General features: G+C 41.3%; 1 pseudogene; it reads left to right on the top strand.

The window, feature by feature from the left end:
* The first annotated feature begins 494 nt into the window (after window positions 1-494).
* LOC147882966 (protein ELC-like pseudogene) lies at window positions 495-2,273 on the top strand (annotated as a pseudogene).
* Window positions 2,274-8,762: the final 6,489 nt, after the last annotated feature.

Raw genomic sequence — 8,762 nt, 5'->3', positions numbered from 1 at the left:
CAAAGAACCGGAGAGCCAGTATCGATGCAGAACAGGTTTTGTAGAACGAATGAACCCCAACCGATTTGGATACTACCTGGTGCGCCCATCCCCCTGCATGCTCTCGCAATCGCATTTGGATAGTGCCTGGAAAGCCCATGGCTTCGCCTTGCTTGCCTTCTCCGCTGAATCTCCGTTGCTCGCCCCCCGAGCCGGATGCAGGAGGACAACACGCAACATGGCTGCGTAGATGGCGCAACCCACCGTAGAGGGACCAATGGGACCATGCCGAGTGTGCAACGGGTCGGGCAACGGAGAGCGGCCACGACATCAATGGGGTGGATGGATGGCGAGACACGTGGAAAATCAGCTTGCCGCGTCGCCAAAAAATAGAAGAAACTAAATTCGCTTTTGTAAGCTTGGTGGAGATTTTATTGGAAAATCAATTAAGGTGAATTACATACACTAAAACCTAAAGGACTCGCTGTAGAAGAAGAAATTGGAGTCGGGTTGATTACGCAAGCGCGGCAGGCTTCGTTGAGCGTGGAAGGCAGGAGCGAAAACGAGCATGAGGCAAGGTCGTCGGTCGTGGTCGTGGTTGTGATCGTGGTGGTGGTGGTGGTAGTAGTAGTAGTAGGTATGTAAAGGTAGTTGTGTGATAGATCAGGGTGAGGTGGGAACTTGGAATAGGGGTGTTTGCTCGGCCGATCGATCTCCTTTTGTTGTTGTGTTTGTGTTGTTTGGGTGAATCATCGATCGCTTCCGAATGCCGTCCAATCTGGGCACCCATGCTTCTCATGCCTCTGTGCACTTCCTCAATACTGTGCTTTCTCAGAGAGGACCTAATGCTCTCCCCTACGACGAAGGCCTCAAGCTCACCATCCGTTTGCATCTCGTCAATTTGCTCGAGGAATTCCCCAGCCTGCAGCCCAAGACTGCCGTTTTCACCCACAATGATGGCAAGACAGTTAATCTTCTGCAAGCAGATGGAACGATTCCCATGTACTATCAGGATGTCATGTATAATATTCCTGTCACGATATGGCTTTTAGAGAGCTATCCGAAGATTGCTCCTCGCGTTTTCGTCACTCCCACACGGGACATGATCATCAAGCGGCCTCACAGGAACGTCGATGCATCTGGATTAGTGTGTGTCTCCTATTTGCAGAGTTGGGTATTTCCCCGTTCCAATCTCGTAGAGCTTGTCCGAAACCTCAGTCTTGCTTTTGGACAAGATCCGCCTCTATATTCAAAGCCACCTCCTATTCGCTCACCCCCTTCTTCCAGTTCAATACCAGGAATGCATCCAGTGCATGCCGGAGCAGTTATGGTTGCTCACCCACCGTCGTCGTCTCCACTCAGGCCATCATCTGCCCTATCACAACCTCCGTCCTCCCGCCCTTACCCACCCTACTCGCATCTGCAGGCATCCCCTCAGTCGACAGCTTGGACAGATTCTGCGTCCGATGCGTTCAGAAGGAATGTTATTAATACCCTGTTAGAACGACTTCAACATTCTATAGCTGAGGTTCGAAAGGCCAGAGAGACGGACACGGACAGACTTGTGAACACCCAGGGACTGCTCAGGCAAAGACAAGAACAGCTTGAGCAGGGACTCCAAGAAATACAACAGGAGAAGGAAGCCCTCGAGCAGCAGCTTCAGTCGATTCTCACTAACACAGATGTCTTAGAGACATGGTTGAAGAGCAACATGAAGGGTAACAAAGAGTTTGACATTGACGATGTGTTTGAGCCGTGCGATGCTCTTTCGAAGCAAATGCTTGAAAGTACATCGGCCGACCTTGCCATTGAGGATGTATTGTACTCATTGGATAAATCTGTGCAAGAAGGGGCCATACCCGTGGATGCCTATTTGAAACACGTTCGTAGTCTTTCCAGAGAACAATTTTTTTATAGAGCGATTACTGTGAAGGTAAGGGCAGCTCAAGTGCAATCCCAAATTGCCAATATGGCTGCCAGGGCCGGTCCTTACACGTCCTAATATCTGGTGTTGGCTACTTTCTCATCACAATGTTTCAGCATGGAAGTATGTGGCAGGCAATACTTCCTTCTCATATTAAGATCAGCAAAGTTTTGCTGTCATAAAAGTAAGGGTTATTGTTACTCTCACGCTGAAGGTTATTACGTGGTGAAGTTGGCATCTTGTAATATCTTATTGTTGTGGATGTAGCAGACACACAATCCTTTTTCATAGATCCGAAGCTTGCAAATCAAACCGCCAGATTGTATGGTTTTTGTAGTGACTTCTTTTGGTACTGGTTATTTTGTGGTAGTGGGACAAAAGCATGCGTTTGTTAATGATCTTCATTCTTTTTCACGGTGGCAAATCCATGATAAACCTTTTTGGATATATCAATTTCCAGGGTGTGTGAGTTGTATATGTGAGAGCATATGTTTTCTAGCTGGGCTGCCATCGATGGGGATGTCTCAGTAGCTAGGCATGTTCGTGGATTCATCTAGATATATATAGCAAATTCCAGGGTATTGACATTTTGCAAGTAAATTTCCACTGTTGGGTGCTGATGACGTCAGTGGGGATGTCATAGTAGCTAGTCCCTGCTATGCATGATGGAGTTTATGGTTTTCAACCTTGTGAGTGACTATCATGAGATTGAAACTGCACTATGTTGTGTTTTTAGAGGATGAGTTTGGGAATGTTCCTGGATTCATCTAGGTATATAAATTTCCTGCAAACTGTGCGAGTTTACTTGCAAAAATAGGCTGGGGTCTCAACTTAAACTTCTATGAATCATGCACGTACCCAACCTGCTCACAAAATGAAGTTTGCCCATTTACACGTTCATAGCCACATCACTCTTATTTGATGTGCTATTGAGGGTTTGCAATATATGGGTTCAGTCTCAAGGATGCGCCTGACAGAGAACTTGGTTTAAGTGTCGGGGATAATCTGTCTTACTGGTTCTATCTAATATTTTGGCGTAGCTAGAGGAGCGTTTTTTTTAATTCATTACCACAGAGCAGAGAGAGAGAGAGAGAGAGAGAGAGAGAGTCGTATGGATGTTTTCAGGAGACCAAAGCAAGACAGTCAATACATCAAATCCTCAAGAGAGGAGTCCCCAAAGTCATTAAAAATGTGCTGCTGCTGGCATAGTGTTGCCTAAACAACATAAATTAAAACTTTGCTGCATCAGTTTGAGACAGAGAGCTTGTAGGGTTAGGGTTGAAGTCCCTGATAAGCTCTACCAATCAAGAGAATATATACTGATATGAAGAACCAAGTACAAATTCAGTTAACAGATGTACAAGCACACTCTTGCTCAGATAAGGTACTCTCCCTTCTCTATAGACTGGCCGTTTGCCCTCCTTCCTATCTTGTACGTACCATATCTTTTTGTTTCCGTTGGTTCACCCTTGAGTTTGTGAGTTTGTCTCAGTATCTCTATCTTAGCTGCCTTGCTTCTGAAATAGAACTATGCATGTGATAGATCCCTTCTGGTGTGCAGTGCTATATACATCGTCAAAATCCCACTCAAGTGTCCGGTTGTTTTTACCTGAAATCTCCTGTCATATTACTTTCTCAGAAGTTGAATGTCTCTCCTGTCATATTACATTCTCCATTGTAACGTCCATCTGTAATTCTTTTGGATTTTTCTTTTTGGTACTTGATCTCTTACATCTCAATGTCATGCACTCTTTTTATTGAGTGTTGAAATTGTCTCTTGTGTTATTACTTCAGTGTACCATCCATCTTTAGTTCACCAATCCTGAGTATTTAGCACATATATATGTATGTATGTATGTATGGGACAACCAGAGCCAATAGCATACTTACAATCACTTGCTTCCGCCCTAATTAGTCACATCACTTGCTGTTATATAAAACGGAAAGACATACATGGTACATCTGTTCAAACTAGCCTTTTTAAGTTTGTGGCCTTAAGTAATCCCCATCTGTACTCCGGGACTTATGCTGAGTACCTCTCAATCAATTTCAGCTGCTGATAAAGATTGTCCAGGGAGGAAGGCTTGTCAAGTGCCAAGGTGCAAAATGCATGCAGTTGTGAATGATTGTGAGGCTCACAAAGTTATCAATCAAATGGGGAGCTTGGTACGCATGAACTAAGATTCAACTACTCAAAAGAAAGCTGATTCTCCATGCTTGAAATCTAGAAAATAAGCCATAAAATGGAAAGCTAATGGCTACCTAAAAGAATCTAGGATGGCCAAGTAGATCCCCTCTGAACCCGAAGCTGACTTATTGTATTACTTCCAAGAGGGACCTTCCCTTTATTCAATTTTGGTTTTAAATGTGCATTAAATACTTACAGCAATTCACCAATACCAGCTAGGTCTATGATCTTTAGTCAATCAATTTTTTGCACACACCATGGAATAGCAATTTACCAAGGTGTATGCATCTCCTAAGGCGAACTTGGCAAGTTGGGCTGAAAGTGGCTTTATGGTGCTGTTGAAAGAATCACTAGTCTTGCCAATTATAACGGCTGTATCAGCAGAAGTAGCAGGGATAAACAAAAATGCAGCTTCTCAATCATGGTAATGTTACACTGGAGGACCTGTATTTTGGAGCTTTTTCCATCTGATGATGATTAGGGGAGCCTTTGGTATTAGGCTGTACCATGTGAGATTGTGGCTGCCACTTCACGTATCCTGTGGGGAATGCCTTCTGCCAATCTAAGCTCGCTAACCATATACGCACCCACTTTGTTAATTACGAGGTTAGAGTTTGAAGCCAAAACAAAATTTAACACCATCTTAATTCTGAACAGGAAATAATGAATGACGGAAAGGAAGAAAACTCAAAAGAGAAATGAAGCGATGTAGCATTGGGGATCCGCCCCCTCCAAACTCATCATTTGCCAATTGTGTTAGATTGGTGAATCATCACGCCAATTAATCCCAACACAATTACGCTTGATCTACAAACTCCCAGAGAGTACAATTAGATAGTTTGGTTCTCATGCACATTCTATCATGGGGATTGTAGACCATGCCAAAAGACTAGAGTGCTCTTGAGGCTAGAATGATTGAAGAGATAATAATTGAACGATTTGCTTCTCATGAACATTCTCCCAAGGAAATTGCATACCAAGCTTCTCATGAAGATTTTACCAAGGAAATTGCATACCAAGTCCAAGCACTGAAGTACTCTTGAAACTACAATTAGATGCTTCTCAAGAGCATTTTATCAAGGGAATAGCAGACGATGTCCAAGGATTGGAGTCTTCCTGAGGCTCAAACAATGGAAAAGAGTATAGCTAGATAGTTTGATTCTCATGCACATGTCCCTTGCATGTGAGTACAGGGAGCAAGGGCCACTCCCTAGGTGGCAAAGCCCTTAAACTTTGTGTTAAAAAATTCAAATATTGAAATACATAATAGAAACACAATAACAAAACACAATTGTGTGTGTATGTGTGTTTGTAATCACGATATAGGACATTGACCAAAAGATACAATTGCTTTGCATAAAACATGAGTGCTTGCATTCAAAAAGAAAGATTGTATCACATCATGCATGTCAAAAAATAAGAATGCATAGATCACATTAGAGAGATTTGAGATGCATGATTCCTAATTCATGATGCTCCTTACCCCCTTGCATTGTGAGCACAAGGACAAGAACCATTCCAAAAATTAGCTCCTTGAACTTTGTCTAACAAATTGTACATAAATTTGAGATGCCAAAAAAATTTAGCTTTATATAAAAACACAATTGTGTGTGTGTGTGCATGCGTGCGCATGCACCTGTACGTGCATGTGTGCACATGCATGCATTTGTTTATGTGTCAATGCAGCATGCATGTGTTCAAAGCACTTAGAGAATGCAATTATCATACTTTTCTCAAGGAAGATGCCTTCAGCCAGATAATGTTGCAAGATGGATAAAAGCTCTCTTGCAGGGACATATGGTTGATGGCATATATTTTGTTGCACTGGGGCTTTATGAATGCTCCTTATTGAGCCTAAACAAAAATGTATTACTTGAGACATCACCATTCATGTTTGGCATGCAGACAGCTCATGTGTTACATGGTCTCCTACCAAGTATTATTAGGGTCATATATAACATAGTTGTCCGATGTGGGTAGAGGTGGTTAAACTCCCTAAATATATATGGAAAAATATTCCTTTCATTAATAACTCTCTTGGTAAAATGGTTTTCCCTCCTCGTTTGATAAGGATTCAAAACACATTTGCATTTTATGGGACATAAATAAGCCTACTATCCCTTATATTACTATATAAGTTGACAATATAAACATGGGTGTTAAATACTTTGAACTCAAATAGGGTGTAATTGTAGGAGCATGTTAGAGATGTCACAAGTTTGGCCATGTCTCTATAAATTTCCTTCTTTTGTGGAAACAACCTCCCCTAGTGGTGGCACTATTGTAGCTTAATTTGCATATGTCCAAATAAGTGACTTCTGAGGTGTCTGTTGGGAAGGGCAAAGGAAAAGTAGTGTAATGCATCTTCCCTTGGCCATAGCCCCAGCAAATAATGTCAAAAACAGCAGCAAAGCAGAGGGAAAATAAAAAATGCATCAAGATGGGTGGCACAACCTCAAAATACTGCCTCGGCCACTATGAGGTCTTTCTTATCAAGAGCATGGGATGAGTGTGAAAATCTACTACACTCTATGATGTCACTACAGTTGGTGCCCCTTGGAATGACTTTGTCAAAGGGAAACAAGTATGGCTTCCACTAGTTAGCTTGTAAATGATATGATGGTAGATAGTATCGATGTCATGGCACATAGGGGCACATAATACTTGCTAATTGCATTTTTTGCCTTCAGTCATTTTTTTCATGTACACCTCTTTTCTTATAATGTGCAAAGGGCCTTTGTGACCACGAAAAATAGAGGCTTTTTTGGCATTATGTATATAAAAAATAGATGCATACGGTGTGTATACAAGAACATAATCAACACATGCTTGTTGGATAGCACAAACATTCGCAGACTCATGCTAGATACGATGTATTCTCATCTTTTATTGATGTGTAAACATGATCTCAATGCCTATCTTACTTTAAATCATGCCAAGGGAGTGGTCGATGGATGGTAATACAATGCATGGTGTGTGGAGAAATATATAAGTTTGCATCAATTAATGCCTCACAAGACTTAGCTCATTGAGCAGGCTTGTGGTCAAAAATTGCAGCATAACCATGGCTCAACAATGCCTGCCTTTGTGGAGATTTCAATAATACTATAACAAAACAACACATTGTTCTAGCGTGCCATCTATGGAATGCACCTCGTGGGCTAATATGCTTCCTAACATTCATGCTTTTGAGCTTGGGTCCTACTAAAAATTCCTGACAAAGACTATGCATTTTATCACAATGCATATCTTAGTAGTGGGGTTAGGTGGTACTTCATACGTGCTAACTTGCATGTTGATTTCACATGTCATATGCAGGTTGGCCATTCTCTTGTACTTTTTGATCATCCACCCCTTTGATGGGACTCCTTTTTGGCAAGAGTATAGATGCTTCTAGGCTACCTATGCAAAAATTTATTATTGTTAATAAAAGGTATTTGGAACATCATCAATTCACTAAAATAGTCAAGTATGCTCAAGTATGCACTCAATCCTTTGCTCCTTCAAGATAGTGAGGAGATGATGTGTCTTGGTACTCACTTTCCATAAGAATTTAGCACGTCATTAAATAGTATGGCCGACATTATTTAGGGCAACAAGGATACAATGTGGCAATTGCAAAACAAAAACTACAAGATTATCACAATAAAATTAGCTCAAACAGCTACATAATGCTTTGCTTGATTTTATCATAGCCAGGCTTGCATAAAACAAAATGAGTGGCAAACGCTTCCAAAATGACAAATCCATGCACGACAAAAATCTTTTGAGATAAGGGTTGCTCAAGTTAAAAGTTTACATGGGACCCTAGGCTATAGATACATTTGAACTTAAAAGTGAGTGTCTATCTCATTTTTTCCATTTGGTTGTAGCGCCTTTGCCATCTACATCACGGGAGATTCTAGAAAAAAATGTTTTTTAGATGGAGTAATGCCTATAGTGCTACCTAAGGATGCATGACTATATTGCCAATGAGCATATAGGCATTGAATATGCTAAGCACACAAAGCAAGACGTGCTCCTCATGTAGGTTGATGTTTCTAAAGCTTTTGATACAATGCTTTGGGATTACATTGCTCAGGTGATGGCAAAACCTAGGGTATGGAAAATTTGGCTATATTAAATCAATACAACTCGCTCCTAGACACTTCGTAGATTAGTGTGGCAAGGATGCCCCCTCAATGGTTTATTTCATGCCATTGCCACCCATCCATTGTCAATGTATATAGATAAACTTACGAATGGAGGTGACCTCTCTCACTCCTAGACACTTCGTAGATTAGTGTGGCAAGGATGCCCCCTCAATGGTTTATTTCATGCCATTGCCACCCATCCATTGTCAATGTATATAGATAAACTTACGAATGAGTTTAGTTTGCATGGATTGCAATTACCAATGATAAGAATTTTGTGGCTCAAGCTTATGCAGCTGACTCTTTTTCTTCCCATTATGGAACACTCAATAGAATATGCACTCTATCATGGATGCATTAGAGTTGTAGGGCTTAGCTATTAGGCTACTTATTAATTTTCACAAGTCTAATCTTTTGCCATTAAGTGCTAAATATTGGCATAAGCTTTTGTGGCAAGGTCATGTTTTGCAACCAACATAAATAATATGGCACTTGGGATATCCTATTGGTTGGTCTATTTACTTAGAGGAAACCTATT

The sequence above is a fragment of the Dipteris shenzhenensis genome, chromosome 29 (assembly GCF_047967505.1).
Source record: "Dipteris shenzhenensis isolate YYH24624 ecotype China chromosome 29, Dip_SZ_1.0, whole genome shotgun sequence".
Lineage (NCBI taxonomy): Eukaryota > Viridiplantae > Streptophyta > Polypodiopsida > Gleicheniales > Dipteridaceae > Dipteris > Dipteris shenzhenensis.
This window is presented reverse-complemented; position numbering and strand designations above follow the sequence as displayed.